General features: G+C 33.0%; 1 protein-coding gene across 1 annotated transcript in view; it reads right to left on the bottom strand.

Moving 5' to 3' along the window:
• The window catches only part of LOC118189621 (GTP-binding protein REM 1-like), a 489,718-nt gene that overhangs the window by 268,258 nt on the left and 198,399 nt on the right, over positions 1-23,061 (bottom strand). The gene's annotated exons all lie outside the window — the stretch shown is intronic.

Below are 23,061 nucleotides of genomic sequence, written 5' to 3' on the forward strand. Positions count from 1 at the left end.
TTTGAACCAGTTAAGCGCTTGGCCCCTCAAAGCGCTGGTAGCTAAGGTAACTTTTTGAAATTCGTGCACGGGGTAGAGCATGAAGTGGTCATCCAATTTTTCCAAAAAACTGGTTACCGGTGAGTTTCCATTAAATGTTGCTTCTGGTTTCATCGAAGCGCGCATGGTCTGGACGATGTAACCAAATCCTTCCAGGGCAGCAGCTGGCATTTCTGGATTCTGAGCCGTTTCTGCAGGCAGCACAGTTTCTTCTTGAAACTCGGCCATGGTTATTGTTCTTCGTTGGGCGCCACTATCAGGGTCAATGTTCCTTCTAACCTTCTTTGGGAACATGCAAGGACCTGACTCGGAACAGAGAGCTTACTAAAGCTATGTTCAAAACTGTGGGAAGTAAACAGGATACACAAGAAGGGTATACAAAATCACACCGATACAAAACCCTTTATTTTTCTCTATTTACAATTACTTCCGTACTTCGGAATACACCGACCCGCTACTTGGGGTCAAAACGTAAAAGTATAAAAATAAAACTAAACTCTAATTTAACTTTAGAATAATAAACGTGGAAGATTAGTCTTATATTAACAGGAAACGTATGTAGTACAGAGAACTGTGAACACTACAATACGTTTAAATTTATCAAGAGGATTAAAACCTCTGGCCTGGAAGGCAAACAGCAACTGCGTAACTTCCAAGGTAAGCGGCCTGCTTCGACTCACTGCTTCCTCTCTCTCTCTTGGCAAAAAGCCACAACTTAAATACTTGGCGTTCGCCAGACAAACTTTGCATAAAAACCTTAACGCTCATAATTCTGGCCGGAAGTAGAAAATAAGAAGTGATAGTAAAGATTTAAAATAAAATAAACGTTAGTAAAGCTTAAGATCCTTACACGGTGTTCCCGGCACCACAGAGAACGCCTTCTCCGATGGGCAGGCGTTAGAGGTACACACCGTACACGGCGTGGTGCAAACAGGCCACCACCGTGCAGTCTTCTGGCCACGGTAAATCGCGATATCGGTCGTCCAGTCGCCTGTGTCGTGTGTCTAGCGATTTCTCCCGCTGTCTGCCGCCTGTTTCTTCTGCCCTGTAAGGCAATATACCGGTCATCTGCGGGTGTGGTTCCTCGTGGACGACCACTACTAAACCCCCGGATAGCTGTTCCTGTAGTTTGAAATTGTCTCCAAAGTCGTGAAACGACGCTGTGAACAATTCCGAACTCTGCAGCCACACGTGTCACACTGCGGCCTTCCTCCAACTTCCCAATGATTCGACCTCGGGTAAAAGCATCCAGATGTCGTCTAACAGATTGATTATTCGCCATTTCTCGCTGAGGCAGCAACTCGGTGTGATTTTAACTGCTATACGGCGTGCAATCTCTTTGCCAGAAATACTGATCTTACACCGACAACATGCTTTATACTACTCAGACACTCCCCCTTACGTCTACCTGCATATCTGCGCATGTGCTACCGTACGTCACCTTACTTAATCTCCTGATTGGACTTTCTGTCCGCTCTGCCTCTTCGTTCAGCTGATATGCTAATTTTTCGACTTCGTCCTTAATTTTTGCACACCAGTGTAATTTATAGTGTATCTAATAAAAAATTTTTATGGACGTTTGCTTTATCATTATTATTAATGAAAGATGCTTACAAAGACTTATATTAATTACCTTAGCACAGAATAATCATTTTCTCACTGCCTAACAATTCTCGTTATTTAGCGTAATTGCATATTAATTGAATTAATGATAATTGCACATTAATTGAATTTATGATAACTGCATATTAATTGAATTGATAGAAACATTTATAATGTGCAAATTTTACAAAAATTCTTTTCTGAATTATAAGAGTCAGGCATAGAGTAAAGGAAGTCAATTTAGAGACAATGCATCTGAATGTTTACTGAACACACGTAATTATTCATAATTGAAAAAAAAATAACTCTCCAAAGATAGTTTAAGAAGCATAGAAATAGTATCAGATTTTATAAACTTGTCAACATTTTTTTTTTATTTTAATAAAGTTTCAAATTATTATCTGATTTTTGGAGGAGTAATATTAAGCTTTACATCTTAAAATGGCTCTTTCCACTTAAGAGATTACGTAATTAATACTGATATGTTATAATTTAAAATACTAATACGAAATGCAAAATATTCAGTTAGAAATTTGTTTCAGCTTAGCAAATGATAATTTAAAACATAACGTTTTGAAATCTTAATTGTGTGAAGATTTAATATTTGTAAAACTCGTAACGAATATTTTATTTTTTTAAATGCTAAGAAAAGTTTGAAAACATTCTATACTTTCATACCCTTTTCTTTTATAAAAAAACACGTTGTGTTGTAAACAACTGTCTAGTAGTTAATTACATAGAGTAACTACAATTAAATTCCAATAAAGATATTAGAAAACTCACGTACATTTACAGTATATTAAGTTTATTTAAAGTAATCTTTTACTATGTATGACCAATACGTATTCATTAATGAAAATGATTCGCTTATCATAGTATATTGTAACGAAGGTTAAGGCGATCAATAAAATATTTTATCTTCCACCAAGCAAAGCCCAAAACACACTTCTTCGAAAATATTAAGTAGTGACTTTTTAAAAAAACTATATAAATACATACCAATCTACGTCCACTGCAATTTAAATGAGAGATAATTTCTGTTCAGAACTACAACTACGCAATCTTATTTTGTTTTCAGGCTATTAAATTAAACCGCGGAACTATTTTTTGTTTGTAAACAAAGTGGGTGGGGAAGATGAAGGCCATTTCAATTTAATTCAGTTTTAACTAAGGTTCTAATTAGAATATACACAGGATGCAATTACTTTTCAATTCAAATTCGTCAGCTGCATATTTGCAGAAACCTGTAGGGCAAATATGATTAAAACCCTCTAAGCGGCAAGGCCGTATATTTACGGCCTAGAATATATTTTGTGATATCTGTAAGAACGCATATATACGTGCATATTAAAATATGTCAAAGAAATTAAGGCAATATATCAAAAGTATACAAATCCAGGTATGAAATACCAGCAGAGATTTTAGTTTAAAATCAAAAAAATAATTTTGTTTTGGGAAAGTTTAAGTAGTTTTGGGAAATTTGTGCTTTCTTAGCGAGAAAACCCTGGCCGCTCAGAGGATTAAACGGGATGATTCTGTAGGAAGTTTATAATTAAAGTTCTATTTTAAAAGGACTGTAAAAAAGAACAGAGTGACCTAAAATTTGACTTGAATGTACAAGACGCAGTGGCAATTTGTCTGGGGAAAGAAAACAAATGTTTCAAAATGTGTGCGATGCATGCTAAGCATGCTAATTAACAAACGTAATATACGTACTACCTATCAGACATAATAAATACATAGAGTACATTCAAGTCCCGTTATTCTGCACCTGAGAATACTGTCATGGCTCTGTCAATGAAGAATCAGGCTCTTAATTTGAAGCCTTTTTTACGAGAACGATTACTGTGTTCGTTCTAGATGTTAATGGATATAAGATGCGGCTGTGGTTCGATAGCTATGAAAGGTCTGCCGGAAATGATTCGTAAATTGGAACAGACCAGTTCGTTTGATATGAGATCTGACAGAGGGAGGAAAACAACTGCTTCCTTTCAACAAAGATACGGCTATAGCACTGCAAGAAGTGACAAGAATCGGTGTGAGAATGAGAAGAGCAAGATAAATTGCTCCATCTTTAGACATGACTATCAGCACGGTTCGCAAAACTTTACGAAACACTCCGAAATGTTATCCATTTAATACTACGCACGGTCAGGCGTTGCTTTCTGTTGGCTTTAAAGTGCAACAATTTTTTTTGTCTTACAATAGTTCAGATGGAAGTGGATAATGTATGGCAATGGAAGTTTACGTGGACAGATGAAACCTATTTCCATCTCCAAGGTTCTATCAATACTAAGTTTTAAAGTTAATAAAAAAGTAATTAAAAGTTTTAAAGAAAAATTATGAAGCAACGATATTTTATTATAAAGTTATTTAATTAAACAGAAATTAATATGTTTAAGACTAAGCCAAAATATTACGACTAAAAATAATTATAAAATGTGGAAAATTGATAATTTGCTTAATTTTTGTTGAAATATCAAGGGCAAATTATAAAAAAAAAATTCTACCTTGTTAGAAAAACAAAGAAGTTGCGTAAATTATTTTAAAAAATCCATGATTTCCGAAGCCATGCAGATCAGCGAAATTAAAAATTAAATTAAATACTAGAAAGCCGTACATATGATGCTTTTATCTTTTCCAACACCCCTTAAGTTTGCTAATTCACTGAAGAAGCAATCGATTCGGAAAATATGTTAAACTTTCTTAGCCGTAAATGTCATTTATTTATTTTATGTTATAAGAACATGTATTATAACGAGATAAGATAAAAATTCCCAAATTATTTATTGTAAATACGATACATTGATTAGCGTCTGAAAGACAAGTAAAATAAGGAAAAGAATCCAAGGATGCAATTCTTCACGAACAGTAAACCATTTACTCTTCCCATTCTAACAAAAATATGCAACTTGCCATATTATACTCTAGAATGAAAGGAATGCAATTAGCAGTTTCCAAGTAAATTAATTTGGAAACAGCTCAAATTCTGCCTTTGCTGCATTTTTATGGCATTTTCGTCTGAAAAGACAAGAGATTAAATTTCTCAAGTGAAAGAATCTAATACCTTAATGAATTTTCTTTTTTAACTCATCTTCGCTAGATATTCTGTCGGATTATGGTTTTTCTTCTCCGGCTGAGCATGGATTTCTAAATTTCTCATGCTCATATATATTAATTGTGCATAAAATGAATGTTGTATTATATATAAAGCATACTAATACCCTCTTACTGGATTGTACATTATCTCGGCAGTTATTAGAAAATATTTTAAGGCAATCAGTGTAAAAAATATCAAATGAATTAAAACGTACAAAATTTCTCGATATCTCAAGTGACAGACCTTTTAAACATAGGATCAACTATCTAACTTTTAGAATTAAACAAAGGTACAAATTCTCTCAAACAGAGGGACTAGTTTAGTTCCTTAACTTAAGAAAGGCGTTTTACTACTGTCATACGGTTTTCTAATTAGGAGTAAGGAATATAGGATTTCTAGATACATTGTAAATACATTGTACATTATTTTCGAATAAGCACAATTAAACTAAGAAGCATAAATCTGAAGCTTAGTAGCAAATTAAGCAGCAAATTAAATGTACAACAAAAGATTCAAAATATACTTATAAATACTAGTTTAAAACATTTATCTAAGTTACAGTTAAGAAAAGTAACCATGTCTGTGTATTTGTAATTGTGTGTATGTGTGTGTAGTTAAATCCCAATGCATTGAACTTCCGATGAACTGAATTTTTTTATCACCATTTATTCCGTTTATGATTACGTTTAGAAAGTTATGTAATCTCGCAAAAAATAGTAAAAACGTAATAACTGGTTGAAAATTAATAAAATTAAATAAATTATTAACTTTCTCATACATGCTAAGAGACCTGCATAATAAATTTAATTTAAAAAATTCATACCAAGGGTTAATTACAATTATTACTATAAGCAGCTATTATATATATTTCTTTGCTTTCCAGTTTCGTCAAGAATAATACAGGATAACTCACTTAGTGTTAATACCACGGTTCATAAAATTCATCGTGATGCATACCTTATTTTATAATGCACATTTACAATTCATGAACGCTTCTATTTATGCACAATAAATATAAATTGTGTGTAATCATACTTCTAAAGGCATACATTACTTTAATTGATCGGTTATTAAGATTGTTTTCCTCTGAAATTTATTTAATTACGGTGCTTGCTTAGTTCTAAATAATGTATAATTTAAATAATAAAAAAATGCGCCTATGAACATAAGACTTCATTTTATATTTTACGGAGCTTCATTTTACATTGCAAAGTGCTTTCTTTTGTATTTTTTACGATCAGACTAACTCTCGGAAGCATTAATTACATTATCCTCCTGCATATTTCTAAAGGGTTTATCGTTAGATCTGAACTGTAGTTTAATGCTAAAGAAAAGCCAGCCTTCCAAATTACCCCGTATCCTTGACAACTGAAAGAACCCTCGAAAAATTTTTCTTCAAACAAAAAGATAAAATACACCGCAACTACAGTTAAGCAAAGAAAGATGAGCAGCATAATCTAAAAACACACAGGTATTAGGTTGTCAGATTTTGACGGTTAGGAAGCCTAAAATACTGAATTACATTTTTCCTACCTGCCAGTATAATGTAATCATGAAATTGCCTCATTTGAGAAATTCATCTAAATGGAATTCCATGTGGCAGCTCTTTCAATAATAGTTTTTAACAAAATTAGGAATGTTTAATTTAATTACTGAACGGAAACGCACAACAACCTATGTGGCAGTCTGAGATAGGATTGTTGTGTGCTTTAGGGTACTGTAAAGGCATATTAATTTAAAATTCTAACATGAAAGTTATACGCGGTAAAGCAATGGATTTTACGCATTCCTTAATGTACACAAATAACGACGCTTTAAAATTAGGCTACTATCGCAATTTGTCTAAATAACTATAAAACAGTGTTGATAATGTAAATATTGGAAAGTAATTGCTCTGTTAAATGTGCATAAAATTATTACTTTTAAATATGATGAAAACGCATTTACAAATTTGGTAAAAAAATCCAGCATTTGTACGAAATATTATTTCATTGTTAATTCTGTAATTGAGATTAAAATATGCAAACTAGGGGGCAGATTTTTAATAATTTTCTTAGATTCATCCTCTCACTGCTATTACAAGAGTTTTAGAAACAGCTTCAATGCAGTACTTGACGTATTTATCAAATTCATTTCAATGCTTACTGAAGATTTCCTAGCTCAGATTTATTTACTTTCAGCGAGTATTTTGGAGCACTTTTGGGTTCATAATTTAAAGTCCACCCGTTTCGTATATCTTATCAGATGCAGGCGATTTTGAAAATTATCCGCAATATATCCATTGATAAACAAGAAATCTAAAAATACTGCTTATTTTATATTTTATAGCTTTCTTTAATTGAAAAAATAACTATTTACTATAAAATTAAAACTAAATTTCAAGAAATATCAAGAACAAATTACGAGTACACAACGAAATCTTATGCAACATATACGAGTAGATACTAATAAACCAAATTAATCATTTTTGTGAAAGCCAAATAAACTGCTTTGCTTCTGCTGACCGACGAATTACTAATCAATTAACTATTTTCAAGTACAAGTATTATATTATGGTTTCCAGGGCGTAAAAAACAACAAGAACAGGAAAACGTAATAATTTTTTACTAGGGAATATTGATTCTTCCATATTAATTCGCGTCTAACAAAAACTCTATTTTCTATAAAAATGATAAATATTAATTTTTTTAAAAAGAAATACAAATCTTCTTCGTAATACAGTATTCGACATTTCATCTCAAAACTGAAGCAGACTGAGTAGGGCAAATGAAGTGATGAATCGTAATTCAAAAAGATTTTTAACGCATTTTTAACAAAAAAGAATGAATGCATGAAAGAACCGGAAACTCATAAAGGTTTTCTAACATGTCACAAATGGTCTACTCCGTTGATATTATAACAAACGTCTAGGCGACAGCTGAGGTCTCTCTGTACATTTTGTAATATTTCCTTCTCAGTCATCATCACAGGAATACTGATGTATTGTCTGAACTTTTCTGGTGTTGACGACAATGGGAAAAATCACTGTCCGTAATATGCACCACTAAAAAAATGATTTACCTGGAAGTTAGATCCGGGAGACTATGCTAGAATTCTGGGACGAAGTCGGACGTTTGTCGTATAAACTAATGGGATACACATCTACAGCGTGTGTGGAAAACTTCGTGACTTTCCATTGTTTGTGATCGTATTTTATTTTTGTACATAAATTACGTTTTGAAATACAGTACTCTGAAATACAGTAAATCTTTTACAACAGCCTTATAGAAAAAGTCGAATAAGAGAAGCGGAGTCATTAAGAGAAGTGTTTGAACTTAATACCCTGGAGTTAGATTGAATGATTTTCATTCAATCTAACTCCAGGGTATTAAGTGTATTAAATTAAGTGAATCATTTCGTGTAGAATACTTATTTTTTGCGTCTGAGTTTACCGAATTCTTCCTAGACGTCCATACAGACAAATTTTATGGAATACTAGCAACTGATGTTCGAGCAATCAAGTCTTTAATATATCTACGAATGCTGCAATTTGTCGAATTAAAAACATGTTTCTGATATTCCAGTAACATGGATTCTTACAAATTCTCGGAAATGAACGTAATTGAACCTTCCTGGTCATACAGCCAAAAACTTCGCTGTACACTTTTGCACGCAAGGATTCCGTATGCAAATGCAAATAACACTATCCAAACGCATGCAAGTTTCAGCTATTAAATAACTTCCACGGAGGGGTAGGTTCAATGTCGAGTGGTCTAAATGAAGTCGAAGAATTGTTGCTGCTTGGAAATATACTGATGAACGTAACGGTTTCATGAAATAAAATATTGTCTTGATAATAAGAAATTTCAAAACGCAGGTGATAAATTGCTTTGCTAACACACTCCTTTGCAAAATTAAGAAAATTTGCAAATGATGTCTATTTTTACAAAATGTATTGAACCAAATATACTAATCATGTAGCCGAAGAATTATGCAGACATTCAAAGTCGAATATGTAAGCTTAGGCTCTTTTACCACCTTCGCTGTCTTTGTATCAAGGTCTGGGTAAATTTTATAAGGTACAAGATAAATTGAAAAGTCACTAACTTATGGATGAGGGAATGAGATGGAGAGCTGTCGTCAGATTGAAGTCAGGGCAATCACAAGCGCAAGTAGCTTCAGAGTCCAATGTAATGCCCGCTGTCGTCTGACAATTTCAGAACACTGTATCTATATCGAGAAGATTGGTTAAGGTGAATAAAGATCTAAAATGACGAATAAAGATCATTGTTTGGAACTTTAAACGCGACGACATAGGATTGCTACAGCATCGCTACTCTTATGTGAGCTGTATGCTGCCACAGGAACCAAAATTGCACAGTCTATAATTGTTCGATGGCTTGTAGAGACATTAGGTATTTTTTTAGAAGCAGGCAAGATGAAAAATGAGCAATTGCCTTCGCCGAGAATCGAACCACGGACCTCTGGATACCGGCCCAGCGTGCAGAACCACTACACCACGAAGGCACGCTAAAAGGGGGAGAAATATCTTATAGGCTTCATCAGATAGAGCTGCACGCCAGAATAATCGCTGTTTGCGTTCCGCTTACTGCAGCACACAAGAGAGCACGTTTATCATGCTGCAGACATTGTACCAAACTTCAGTTGAGCGCCTTGCATTTTATAGATGAATCGAAATTCTATCTGAGCATTGATTTTCGGGGAACCTGATCTGGAAAGAACATAGAACACGACACCATCCCTCGATCATCAGGGAAAGGGACCATTACTGTGGTGCAGATGTAATGGTTTTGAGCAGTCATTACGTTGAATACACCTGAATGTATTTGATAAAGTCTCCCTGGCTGCTATGAGATACAGAGAGGATATATCAAAGCCCCATGTCCGAGTTTTCAGGGATGCAATTGGTCCTGGATTCCTGTTAATAGACGTTAACGTTAGTTCATATAGGACTCAAATGGTCAGCGATTACCTGGAAATGGATGATATTCGCTGCATAGATAGGATCAGTCAAATCTCCTAACATTAATCATATAGAGCATGTTTGAGGCGCTATTGAGTCTCGCCATCCTCCGCCGAGAACATCCCGGAGTTGAAAAGTGCTTTGCTGCAAGAGTGGGATGGACTACCGCAGGGACCTTTCAACGGCGCCTGTTCAGTATACTATCATTCTGCACGACCTGTCTGGCTATCAGAGGGGACAGTACTCCACATCAGACAGGTCTTCAGTGCGATATTGCAACGTGTGTTTTCGGACATACCAGCACTATAAGTTTTACGGACAATCATCGTACATAAAATAATTTTTGATTGGTGCATCTCCCTCTCTAATACAAATGTATAGTTCTACAAAATGTCATTAAAATCTGTCCATTAGGTTTTCAGACATTCCACATGTGTGTGCAAATTCTCTTAATTTTGCACCCGAGTGTATAAAATTGCCTTGCTTGAGAACAGGAATTTTGGAAATTCTTCAGAATTACACATGTGCATGTTTTTGACAAATTACTGGAAATACAAAAAGCTAAATCTTAACATTTGATATAATCTAGAAATAAATTGAAATAAAAAGGAATAGAAATTGAAATATGCATTTTCATAAGAATTTATGGTAGACAATTTCATGAACATAATTTAAACGTAGTAAAAATTCCATAAAAATTAAATACTAATTACTATATGATCCCCATAGAGCAAAATTTCCAATTATTCAAATATTCATTATTTTGTAATTAATTTAAAACGTTCCACACCTTCACGAGAAAAATTAGATGAAAACTAAATACTTATACATTTTTTGAAGGACCAATTAAAAATTAAATAATGAATGCAATTATACCTGAAATGAATAAATAAAATCAAATTAAAAATAATAGAAACGGAATTAAATTAACGAATTAACTAAATCAGAAATATATTAATAAGACAAAATTATAAATTATAATTACAAAAAAAATATTTCATAGATAATTCCAAAATTTTATGAACTCCGCCACAGTACTGAAACTTTTTACATAAAATTTTCTACTTTATTTTAAGAATGCTTGTCATAGATACTTCAGATACATCAGTCTTTAAAGGATCAAGACTTGTAACTTTAGTTTTTGAAAATTCACAACCTAGAAATCAAGTGGTACAAACCTGTGAGGAAATCAATATTTAAAAAAAGACGAAGGGGGAAGAGAAATGTATTTAAAAATCCAACAATTTGAAATGACAAAATGTGATCTGGATGAAGATAAATCGAAAGGAAGAATACTTTGCAGAAAAATAATATTTTGGTCAGAAATTCAGTCATAGGGCGCGCTATGCAATATCCACAGCAGCGATTACAATTCAAAAGAGTATTAAAAATCAGTGCTGAGTAGTTTCTTGCAAACAGCATTTCATTATATCCATTTACTCGATAGTTATACATTTTTAATCTTTTTAGAATTTTTCACAGTTTTATGATTTTGACCAAACAATTACCAAATCGTGTACTAGTAGATTAAATAATCTTCAAGATGTTTATTTAAAATTTATTAAATTTAAATGTACATTTAGGTTTTACAGTTTTAAATATCTTTAAGGTGCATCTCAACTGAAAATGCACGGCGTCTATAGTAATTGAAAATTCATGACTAAAAAATTCATCTATTATTCTTTCACTAATTTTAACACCACGGATCAACGGAAGGCAAAGTCACTTATGGATTATTTTTTTTAACATCTCTATAGCAACGGTCCAAAAGTTTTTTTCTCTAGATATCGATTATATGAATGGCTTTCAAGCAGTTTGTTTCCTGATGCGTGCTTGTCAGTTTTCTAAATAAAGTTTTACCAAGAACAGACAATGAAAGCTTTAGTACTGAAGACAACACATAATTCATCAAACGTATATGGTTCACGTCTTTTGTAAGACAGCATACCATAAAAAACGTTTTCTGTTCGTAGAAGAGCCTAAAATATACCCGAAATTTATTATGAACTTGGGCCAGTCATAGATACTTCAAAACTCAGCGAACAAAATTAGGAAAAAAGGATTGGTTTCCCAATTCTATTTTATTATTATTTAAGTCGTTAATTTTTGTTAGCCACGTTGGATATTGAAGATATATGAATTACCAATAGCAGTTATATGTCATGTGAGTAATATAATGTTGACTTTCTTTTGAAATGTTCATGTTATTTCTTTTGAAATGTTCATGTTAAGTTAGAATTTCAAAATGGATAATAATTGGTTTCTTTCAAGTCATCGATTAAAGAAATAGTTTAGTCAGAATTAGCAATTATATTGAACACCTAAAGAAAGCTAACGCTTAGTTTGATCTAGAAAGAAAAAATGCAGAGGAAACACATATATTCCTATATAATAGTGTGCAGTATTATGCGCTCCTGTGGTAATGACACTTCCTATATAATGATTTTTAAACTGAAAGAGTTACATAGTTTCTATAAGAATTTTGAACTCTTGTAAACCTCGAACATATTTTCTAATATATTTACTGAAAAAAATGGGCATAACAGCTGTCAAAACGCTCAAGCCTTCATTTCTCAAAGCCTTGAGGAGGACCTTCCTCAGGAGAAAAGTATTCTGTAAACTCACCTTCACAGGCAATGAAAGTGAACTGCTCATATTTCTTAAATGAAATGAATCTTTTCATTCGAAATTAACACCAAACACAGATTCAATGTTACGCATTCAGATTCCTTTATTTATGATGATGCAACTGACTTCATTCTTATGCAGTTTATTTAGACTTCTTGAAAGAAACATACGTATATTAATTAATTTTTTACCCAAATTCGGGTATTAAATATTAAATGTAACTTGATAATAGTATTATACTATTATCAAGTTACATTTAGAAAAATATATACTAATAAAATTGATTATTATTTATTGATATAAAGCTCTATTATATAATGAGGAAGAAATCACATAAAATAAACCTAAGGAAAAAATACACAAAAATTAACAGTTTTTTTTAAATACACAATTTTTTTATGCATAAATGCAATACAAAAACATAAAACTCTGAAAGACGAGAAAACAAAACCAAAAATTAAGATGAACGCAAAATTTGCTCGATGATATACAAGTAACTTCAATATTTCGAAAGAAGACTAATATCTGTGATTACTGACTGGCAAAATTTTCTGCTCAGTTGAAGCTAATAATTGCTTTCCTTTTCTTAGCCAGCTATAGCCAAGTTAATAATTTGCTACAGAAAACAAGAAACAGGTAGAATATTTTTGATCAGGGTGATTTAAGAATGACGTTTTCAAACTTAAGGCCAAATATTAAAGAGACCGTCAGTACTTAGAGCGTAGCCAACACATAAATTAAAATGGAATTTTCGTTTGATTAGAATTATATGATTTTGTTTCTGAAAACTAGTCAATATTTGTAAAATCAAATATAATAATACTACAAAAAATATTGAAACATAAATTTAACAAATATTTTTTCCAAAACATTTATCCACATTCTTAGTCTAATTATTAAACTATTTATGTACAATTATTTGTATTATTATGTTACATACTGCATATTTTCGAGAAAAATTTAAAGGGGACGATGAAAAAATAATTCGTTCATAAAGAATCTCTTCAAGAAAAAGTTTGACAAGTATTGTTTTAACAAATCTCCTCTCTCAATTTCGGTTCTATGCATGAGATTTTACTTTCAATTTTCTCGGAGGTAAGATATTCTGTCGATCAGGAAGTTTTGCTGATTATGCGTCTAAGTGGTGCAGCCACTTGATCAACGTCACACGCACACCTCATTCACATATCGAAAATAACTCTGTTATGTATCATGCACTTTCACTGTATAGTTTCCAGCATATGACTTTATTTTTTATTTCATGTGTGCAACAAAAATGCGAGCAAATTTCGCCTGGGAAGTCTTCAGCGTTAAATCCCTCTTTTGAAGATAGGTAATTCTTTTATCTCTTACCTAATCAATTAATTCATACACCTAAATGTAGAATATAAAGAAAAAAAAGCTCTTTCACTCCTAGTTTTTATAAGTTCCTTAAAAAGCTTGCATTTTCAAGTGAACAAAGTTTGGAAAATATTTGTGATACCTACTTACAAAGAGAGACTTTATGCGCAGAATTTATAAAATCAGAAGTTTAAAAATAATGCAAACTTCAACCAGAAAATTATGTTTTTGTCTAAGTCTAGACATAGTGACTTGGAGAACCTCTTAAACGCAGTAAACGCAGAAAGTTTGCTATAAAGATTTAATCCAAATCTAAGAGAATTAAATATTTTGAATATAAAAACATATTTTACTTCTCATTCAAAAGTAATTCATTCCTTCATTTGAAAACACTTTTAAAAAATTAATAAAAAGTCTGGTAACCATAAGAAGGAATTAAAAAATAAATTAATTCAAATTGAAGTTTTGAAAGACGGATATTGAAATTACTGACGGGTAAGAATTTTCCTAACTTCTATGCAGTTGCTCGAAAATTTTCTGCTCAGATAAAGATAGTAACTACTTTCATTTGCAATAATCTGCAGTTTTGATAAAACTGAGTAATAAATGTTCTTAATTTTTATTACTTGAAATTCTTAGAACCCCAATTAAGAAATTTAAACTTTCGGAAATGTTTTGAGAAAACAGCATTTCAAAGTCGAAACGAATATCTTGTTGCTTTGAAGAGATTAATTGAGTGTAGAATTTAAACCATCAACTTTTGATTCAAAATTCCTATGAAATTTTCAAAACTGACGAGAAAAAGGTTAAAGCAGTCATGCGTTTATATTGCTAAGAACTATATACATAATTATGTATAAAGAAGTTCTGAGAATAAAGCTTAAACTATGTAAATGCTGTTTTATCTTAATTGTTGATGCACACATAAAGTTGATTAATTTAATATTCTTAATTAAATAAACAAGTCCGTAAAATTCAGTTTCTGAAAAATGTGCTCAAAAGTAATGTTATAGTTGAAAATGCTATGCAATAACGGCCCACTTTGATATCTTTTAAAAAGCAGCATGACGACAAGTCTAGACATAGTGAATGTTGTGATGCATTTAAAAGTCGAAACAAAAGAAATTTAAAATCCATTGTAATATAGATATATAAATCTACTACGCTCACCTTTGCTCAACAGGCTTAATAAAAGTATTTTATTTTTCTAGTTTAGGTGCCAAGCAGCTATCACGGCTTCTTGGGAAAATTACTAAATTGATTCCGCTCTAGTTAATTCTCTGTTTCCGCTTAGTTCATTCCCAAAAGCTCAGTTAGTTCGGATTAATGGAATTCTATTGCTATAATATATTCAATTTTGAAGCACCCAATATTTCTATGGATATTTAAAATTTTTATTTAGTTCTTTTTGAGATATATTGTATAAATCACCAGTAAATCCTTCAGATACTTATTCAGGTTCATGTAGCTACATCGTTAGTAATACTTGTTCACATTTAGGAAATACAATAAATTTTATTCAGAGAACATGAAAAATGTTTCTAAAAACATGTTGAGAAAAAGTGCTCTCATGGCTTGTAAAGAGAAACTAACCTGATTAGTTAATAATAAATAGAATAAAAAGTAAAAATTACTAACTATTTAAATAATTAGTCGCAAATCCAATTAAAAGAAATAAAACTTTAAAGGTTGCAATTCATTATTTAAAATTAATCACAATTACGACGTATTAACATAAATATTTATCTCTAGATATGATTTCAGAAATTAATTTTGAAAGCTACTAAAATTAGTGCTTTTTTGTAAAATTGTTATATTTTTTCTAAAATTATTAATTTATTGTAAAACTATGTTCATTTAATGAAACGAATGTTCCAAAATTTTTTTTTCATATTTATGTAGTTAAGTCTCGTTTAATAAATTTTATATCTTTGTCATTTAATATTCGAAAAACAAATTGTTAATTCTAAGCGCACTTAGGAAATATTCCACTATAAAAGCAGAGAATTTTCTGACCCAAATCACTTTACATTTTAGTGAATCTTAACTCCAGCACTAGAAAATATATTAAAATGATGGATGATTTTTCGCTGTGTTTGAAGAATAAATACGCATTGTATCTATATAGAGTAAACGGCGGCCAAGCGGTATAGTGGTTAGCGCCTCTGATTGCTGTGCCGAAGGGCACGGATCTGAATCCCGGAGAAGACATGGATATTTGTAAATGTATAGCGACGGTGCGGCATGCGGCACTCTGTATATGCGGCGAGCCGAAAGTCCTTTCGTGTGGTTTGAAGGAAGGGGAAAGGGGTGAGAGACTTTCGGACCCGTCCCCCCCGGGCCGTCTTCATCCAAATTGGAGGTAGAAATGAAGAAAATCGCACTGTCACCTGAATGGTGCTCAATGCTGTTGCCAACGGCTGGAGAAATCTAGCGCTCTTTGCCACGAGGAGTTCCTTAGGCTTGGGCTGACTATGTCAGACAAGTGAGCACAAACAACAACAACATATATTGTAAACTGAAATATTTTACTTTTTTTCACATTATAAAAATTGAAAATTTTCACATGCTTACGAAAGAAATGGACAGTAGTACAAAATTTGAATATTTCCATCTTACCAGTATGCAAGCTGAGAAATTCAATTTAATGAGAAATAAACACATTTTAATTATTCAAGGACTGGAAAATCTATGTTAAGGAAATAAATCGATTACGCACCAATAAGCTGGATTTTTTTGTTGGTTAAAGGGGCAGGGTCGCTGATGATTTCTTGCTTTCACTATTTGCATATCTTGAATACGGCTTAGTTTTCTTCCGAAAGTCTTGCGTGGACGCAGTTCTCCTTGATGTAAATACGCTCCTACAGTTTCTGTGGCATAATAAAAATAACATGTGACAATTATTTTAAGTTTTACTAAAAGTTTCATTTAACCCCTGCAGTACTTTCTGAATGAGATGACAAGGTTATGCAGAAGAAGACCCCAAAAAAGGAAGTTAAAATTTAGCTAGACTAACTGCAACTCATATGTAGTGCAATAAAAACCTGACATTCCGACTGTGATATTTACTGCCAGTATTTATTGCATGCTGCAGAGATTCTCATTTGATATTTGTGTAAATACTTTTAATGATTAGAGGTATTAAACGTCCTTACTACCTCTAAACCAAGTGTTAGATGTTAGTAAGTGTTCTTTAAGTAGTTAGAGGGAAGAAATATTCACGTATCTTTTGTAAAAGAAATTATTTCGTGGTAATTATAATATTCTAAAGCCAGTGGTTTCAAACTGGTGGCCTGCGGGCGCATACTTCCCCGAAGCAATTTTATGCCACCTGTGAATATATTTCAATTATTTATTATATTGTAACATTTAAATATACACATGGTAACTATTTATAATACACATTTCAATTATTCATGATATTATTATTGCAAATACGGTGTTGCAAAAGTTTCAAGATTTCAGTCTCTTGAAGCCCGATTTTACATTATTTTCATTACCATTAAAAATGTACAGTGTTTATAAATGGAGAAAATTTTAAAATGCAGCTAATTAATTTCAAATGTAATATAAATCTCATTCAAAGATTTGAAGATACATATTTTATTAATTTTTATTCGTAATTGTTAAAAAATAAGTACACTCAATTACGAATTTTTGTACTCAGAATTATATCTTTGTTTGGGAATATATTTATATGTGAAGATATTTTTTTCGAAGTTGAAAATTAATAACGAAAGAGCCCTATTGACAGATGAGCATCTACAAGAACAGATGACAATAATTTCACTCAATCTCTCTCCAAGGCTGCAAACTTGATCTCAATTGAAACGTCATCAAGTGTCATGCTGTAGTAAAAATAAAGGCGTTTATAATTATTTATGTACAAACATGCATATTTTTATTTATGCGTCAAAGAAAAATTTGATAAATAAGAGGAAGCAATTAAAATAATGTCATTTTTTTAATCGCAAGTTACGCCCCACTTGGAAAGTGTTCTCCGAGGAATCAAAAAGTTTTAATAACTTGTTTATTTATACTTTAATTTAAAGTAATATATATTTAAAGATTCATTAAACATTTTAGAATTACTTAATAAATGTCAAACTGAAAATTTAATGTTAAGCTGTCAAAATGTTTGAGTTACAAAGTGCAACCAAAAAAATGACATGAAAGCACCAAATTTCAAATTTCAGAAGGAAAGTAAATTGATATTTGAATTTTTTTCTTTTCGACATTATTATCACTATTAATGATAATGTTTTGATATCTATTTAATAAGAGAAATTTACAATTTGTTTAATTATTTTTATTTCGTTAATAAAAATTTTCAAAAAGAAACCTGGCCCATCAGCTGTTTTCAGATCATGCAGTCTACCCGCTTGTAACAATTATTTTTAGTAGAAATCGATACCACAGATCTAAGCTTTAAAAGTTATTGTCCAGAAATTGTAGTCATTTGGTATTTATAAAAGAAGGAAAGATGAACATTTATCAATGCCCTCGAACTCCGAGCTTCCTGACTGCTAGAGTTTCCAATTACACACGAGGACACGCTGTAAGGAAAGAAAAATATCCTTGCAACGTAATCGACCATTCTAGTCATATTGTTACGAAATGTACAGGCGCGGTAAGATGGCTTCCCCGCAAAGCGGTTTTAGGGTTGCCATAACATGGCAAGGGAAGGCAGGGTTGCGACATTTGGCGAGAAATCGCCCATTTGGCGATAAAATTGGCGATACACCATGGACGGATGGAGAACCATCTGGAACGAATTGTTACCGGTTTAGCCCAGAATGTTCTCGAACACAAGCCGAAAGCTATATAAACCCTGCTGGTCCGCAGTCAGTTAGTGTCTCAGAGTGTGAGTGCCTCGCATAGATGGCGAGTCAGATTGCCTCGTCTAGAGTGCGAGTTAGTTAGTATCTCCTCTAGCGAGTCAATCCCTGCGGAGTCGATCGAGTTGACAGCCGGCCAGCGAGTGCCGAGTGGGTCGTCGAGTGCACCGAAAGAGTCTCGTAGTGTATCGCGGTTAGTGCATCGTCGAGAGAGCGTGTTGAACTCCGGAAACGACTGAACCGAAGAATCGAGAGCTGTGCTCTATGTGTCGTCGAGTGCATCGCGAGTTGTAGCGTGGAGAGTCTCGAGAATACGTGGAGTTCCAAGAATGACCAAGCAGAGTCGGGAGCTGTACTCTAGTGCTTTGCCATGAAACTGTCTCCACTGTGATAGCCTGATAACCTGGAGGCTGTGTCGCTGATCATGTCAGTGTGTTTATAGTAGTTCATCGACGACTGTAAAAACGTGTTTTGGAGCTGTCTTGACAATACTGGCCAATAAAGTGTGTTTCGATACTTCATCAAGTAGTATTGTCATTATTCACTCGAAATCTTCACGAACCCCGTACGAACGTGAAGGAAGAAAATAACGTAACAACTGATGTCAGAAAAGAAAAACGCAACAATACATTCTAGTTTTACCTGTAACCCACCAGGAGCAGAAGAATAAACATTTTGTTCAGTTTTAAATTTGTGTTTACGTACAAGTTGATCGGATTCAGGACGCTGATTTGTCGACAATTCAGAAGTATCTTAACTTGAAATATACGTTTAGGTAAGCCTGCAGTACCAGAGTTATAAATTCAGTGCGCGAGAAGTCTCACTTTCACTGTGACAACCACTAATGACTTTTTGCATAATTTGGCTTCGTTGCTGGAAACAGCGTATAAAGGCAGCTAAAATTTAAATGCTTTATGATCAAGAGTTTTAAAAAATTACTTCTTTTTTCAAAATATTCACACAAAAAATTTTAATTTTGCTTTTTTTACCCAAATATGTGATCATGGAAGCATATGGGAAAATTTATATAAAAGCCCAATATAAGCATATCTTGCATAATCCGGATAATCGGTTCCACCACTGTACTGGACTGTTTGAAACCAGATTAATCGAGGAACTAAATGTGTACAAAAGTGATCATTGGTTCCAAAAAGTTTATCTTTACTTTATAATAAATAAATGCGATTAATAAGTTCAAATATCTTTATCATAAATGATTTAAAAATTATCTTTGTCGTAATTCACTTTTTATCCTTATATAATTACAATATATATGATTTTGTTCTTTAACTTTTCCTTTTCAATCATTTCTCCTAGCTACTGTTTTAATCGGCAGTTTGTAAGTCTATGCCCAATATTGGATCAACTTTTAATTTTGCTTTGACGAGGTTTTAAACATTCCAGCCATTTTTAATCACTAAATAATTCAACTGTTAAATCTTGTGATGCCCGGGCTCGAATCTCGGTAAAGGAATAGACGTTTGCAAATGTATACTCTCTTTATAACACAGGGGGATTAATTAAAATATTGGCGAACAGAAAGGCATATCGAGAGATTTAATGCTAGGAATAGAGGGACACTCGGATCCGTCCTCCCGGGATATTCAAGTCAAAAACAGGGATGAAGTTTTGCAGGTAGTGTAGTAGGCCCATATCTATATAACTAACATTAAAAACTCCTGCTGTCTCGTCCACTTATTTATGTCCTATATAAAAAAGTACGTATGCATTTAAAAAATAACTTTTTAGACATTTATTTATTCTTCTGAATTAAAATTTAGTTTGTTTTAAAATTTCAAATAATCTATAATGAATTCGGACTGATCGAAGTCGAACTATGTGAGATACTGCTGTACCCTTTGTATCCTTATACAGTTTAGACTTACTCAGGTAGAACCAGTCATGAGAAGCAGGATTTCTCTTATACAATTAGTTCTAACTAAAATTTGTGTGACTAATTAGGAAACTATCTAATAAAATCAATATCATTGTGACGGACTACCAGGTTTGTTTGGAAAACAATTGACTGACTGTCACCAGTCTATTAGTTTTAAGGGCATTAAGTATGAATTATTTTCATAAAACGAGAAGTACTTTTTCAAATTTTTCCAGGAGAAATTCTGCATTTAAATCATTAGATTTTTCCTTGGAAAGAAATGTTCTTGAATAAGATACTAATTAAGAACTAATTATTCTTAATTAGTAATTAACTTTACTAATTAAGAATTCTTTGTTGAAGGTCTATGTGAAAATCTAATCTTCTATTGTAAGCTATTATCACAGTCTTCCGTACATGCTATCGTGGTGTAAACGGTTAGCATGTCCAGCTAGCAAGTGGAAGATCCGTAGTTAGAATCTCTAAGAAGGCATATTGATGTTTTGTGTTTCTTCCTTTGACGTTGTTAATAGTCTACATTAAAATTAAATGGATTATCTTGTAGAGTACGATAACTCGTCAGTATTTAGATTTCGCATCTCTCCCTTTTCCTGTCGTACTCTATATGTAGCAGATTGTAAGAAATTATCACATTCGCCTGTGTATTATTGAGATGTAGGTCATAATAACATCTAGTTAACAAGTGGAAGATTCGTATTTCGAATCTCAGAGACAACATTGTTAATTTTTCACGTTTCTCACTCACAAAGACCTAATGGTATCTGAGACTCTGCACAAGTTCTAAAATCTGGGACTAATTATGCCATTCACGAGACTTTCCGGGACGTATATTACATACACTGGTCGGCGAATTAGAAACCCAAGATCAATATTTTATTGGACCACCTTTTGCATAAATAACTGCTCTGATTTGTTTGGGCTTCGAGCCTACATGCTTCTGGAGTGCATTTACGCCCAGAAAATACCATGCACTGGCTATGCAGCTTTTAAAATTAGATGGAAGACGAGAGTGCTGTCGGATGCGTCTTTCTACCATATCCCACATATTTTCTATGGGTCTTAATGATCTGGACTATGAGGTGGCCAGGAAAGGTGTTGAAAATCAGACTGATGTTCAGCAAACCAATTTTGATCACTTCTGACACGATGTATAGTTGCATTGTCGTCCATGAAGTAACCGGGTGGCCATCAGGGTAAAACTGCAACATTGCACGGTGCACTTGATCTGGCAGTATGTCCTTTTATATGGCTGTTTTTGAGAAGCCAGTGAAGTTTGCTGTCTTCGAAATCGGGGGCTCCTGTTAAACGGGCATCACCAATAAGCCCTTTTCCGAATGGTGAAAGAACTGTCGTTTTTCCCATTTTACTCCCCCCCCATTCGTTGGGCAAAACACTCCTTCACCTTACGTAAACTAGCATCCTAATCACTCGTAACCCACGTCATAAAACAAAATTCGCATACTTCATCCCTAGCACGCATTCAAATGAAAATCTCGAAAGTTTCTAATTCATTGGTCAGTGTGTGTATAACGGTTTGCTACATTAAAATTCAGTTCTGGGCAACTCGTAACATGTGTTACCTTACGCTTAATCTAATTCAATATTATTTTCCCCCTCCTTTAAGTTACTTCACAATTTTAAACAATACAATCCGAAAATTTGGTGCTTAATATTCGGTACAGATATGTTATATAATTTATATAATGTTTGCATAAAATACTATGAAGTGAGTTTCGGATAAAAATATTGTTTATGTGAATATAGTACTAAATATATGTGTGACACTGCTTTATGTAATTAATATGTATGGTACAATTTTATTTATTTGACGTAATATGCTGCATTCGTTTATGAAGTTGTTGTATATAGTATATGTTCCGGTATTGTTTCTGAAATGAATCATCGGTTTATGATTTTGATGCATATAATGCTTCGTCAAAACATATTGTTTAGTTTCTGCGTACGATTGTAACGTACATGAATGCCATGGATCCAAACACATTATTTCTGAAAGAAAAAACATTTTGTACCTGCAAAGACAAAGAAAAGAAAAATTATTTGAAGTAATTCTTTGTAAAACATTTGTGGCATAGTTTTAATTCAAACCCAAATTTTGCAAGTATAAAATTAGTTTCTTTTCCAATCCAGCCAGTATAAAATGCTTCGGCATTACCTCCTCGCAAACTGGGATTAACGACTCCCATTACTCACCGAGAAAACAATTCGAAAACTTCCGTATTACTCTCAAATTGGAGAAGATGTGATTTACAGTGGAGATGCGGTAAGTTTCCCTATTGTGAATAAAATTCCCTATCTTAGTCAAAGGAAAGGGAAATGTACAGGATAAGAGGAAGAAAAGAAAGAGAAGTGGAGAAGTGACGACGCAGCGGTTTTCGGTCGAAGTCTTTAACTGCTTGCGGCAAAGTATGGCTTTAGAGGCATTGTAACATAGTTCTGTGAAGTTTCTTTTTCTTTTCTTCGAGCAACTGAAGTTGGCTGTTATAAAAGTAGAGGTATCCACTAACTGATCTCGTTTCTATTTTCACAATGGAACTGGCTGAAGGCTACGTAAAACGTATATTATCTTGAACGGAATTACATTGGCAAAAATGTTTAGCAACGTAGTAGAAGTAAATATTGTATGAAATGCATT

The sequence above is a fragment of the Stegodyphus dumicola genome, chromosome 7 (assembly GCF_044657685.1).
Source record: "Stegodyphus dumicola isolate Sdum_Otavi_A_Nest chromosome 7, ASM4465768v1".
NCBI classification, from domain to species: Eukaryota; Metazoa; Arthropoda; class Arachnida; order Araneae; family Eresidae; genus Stegodyphus; species Stegodyphus dumicola.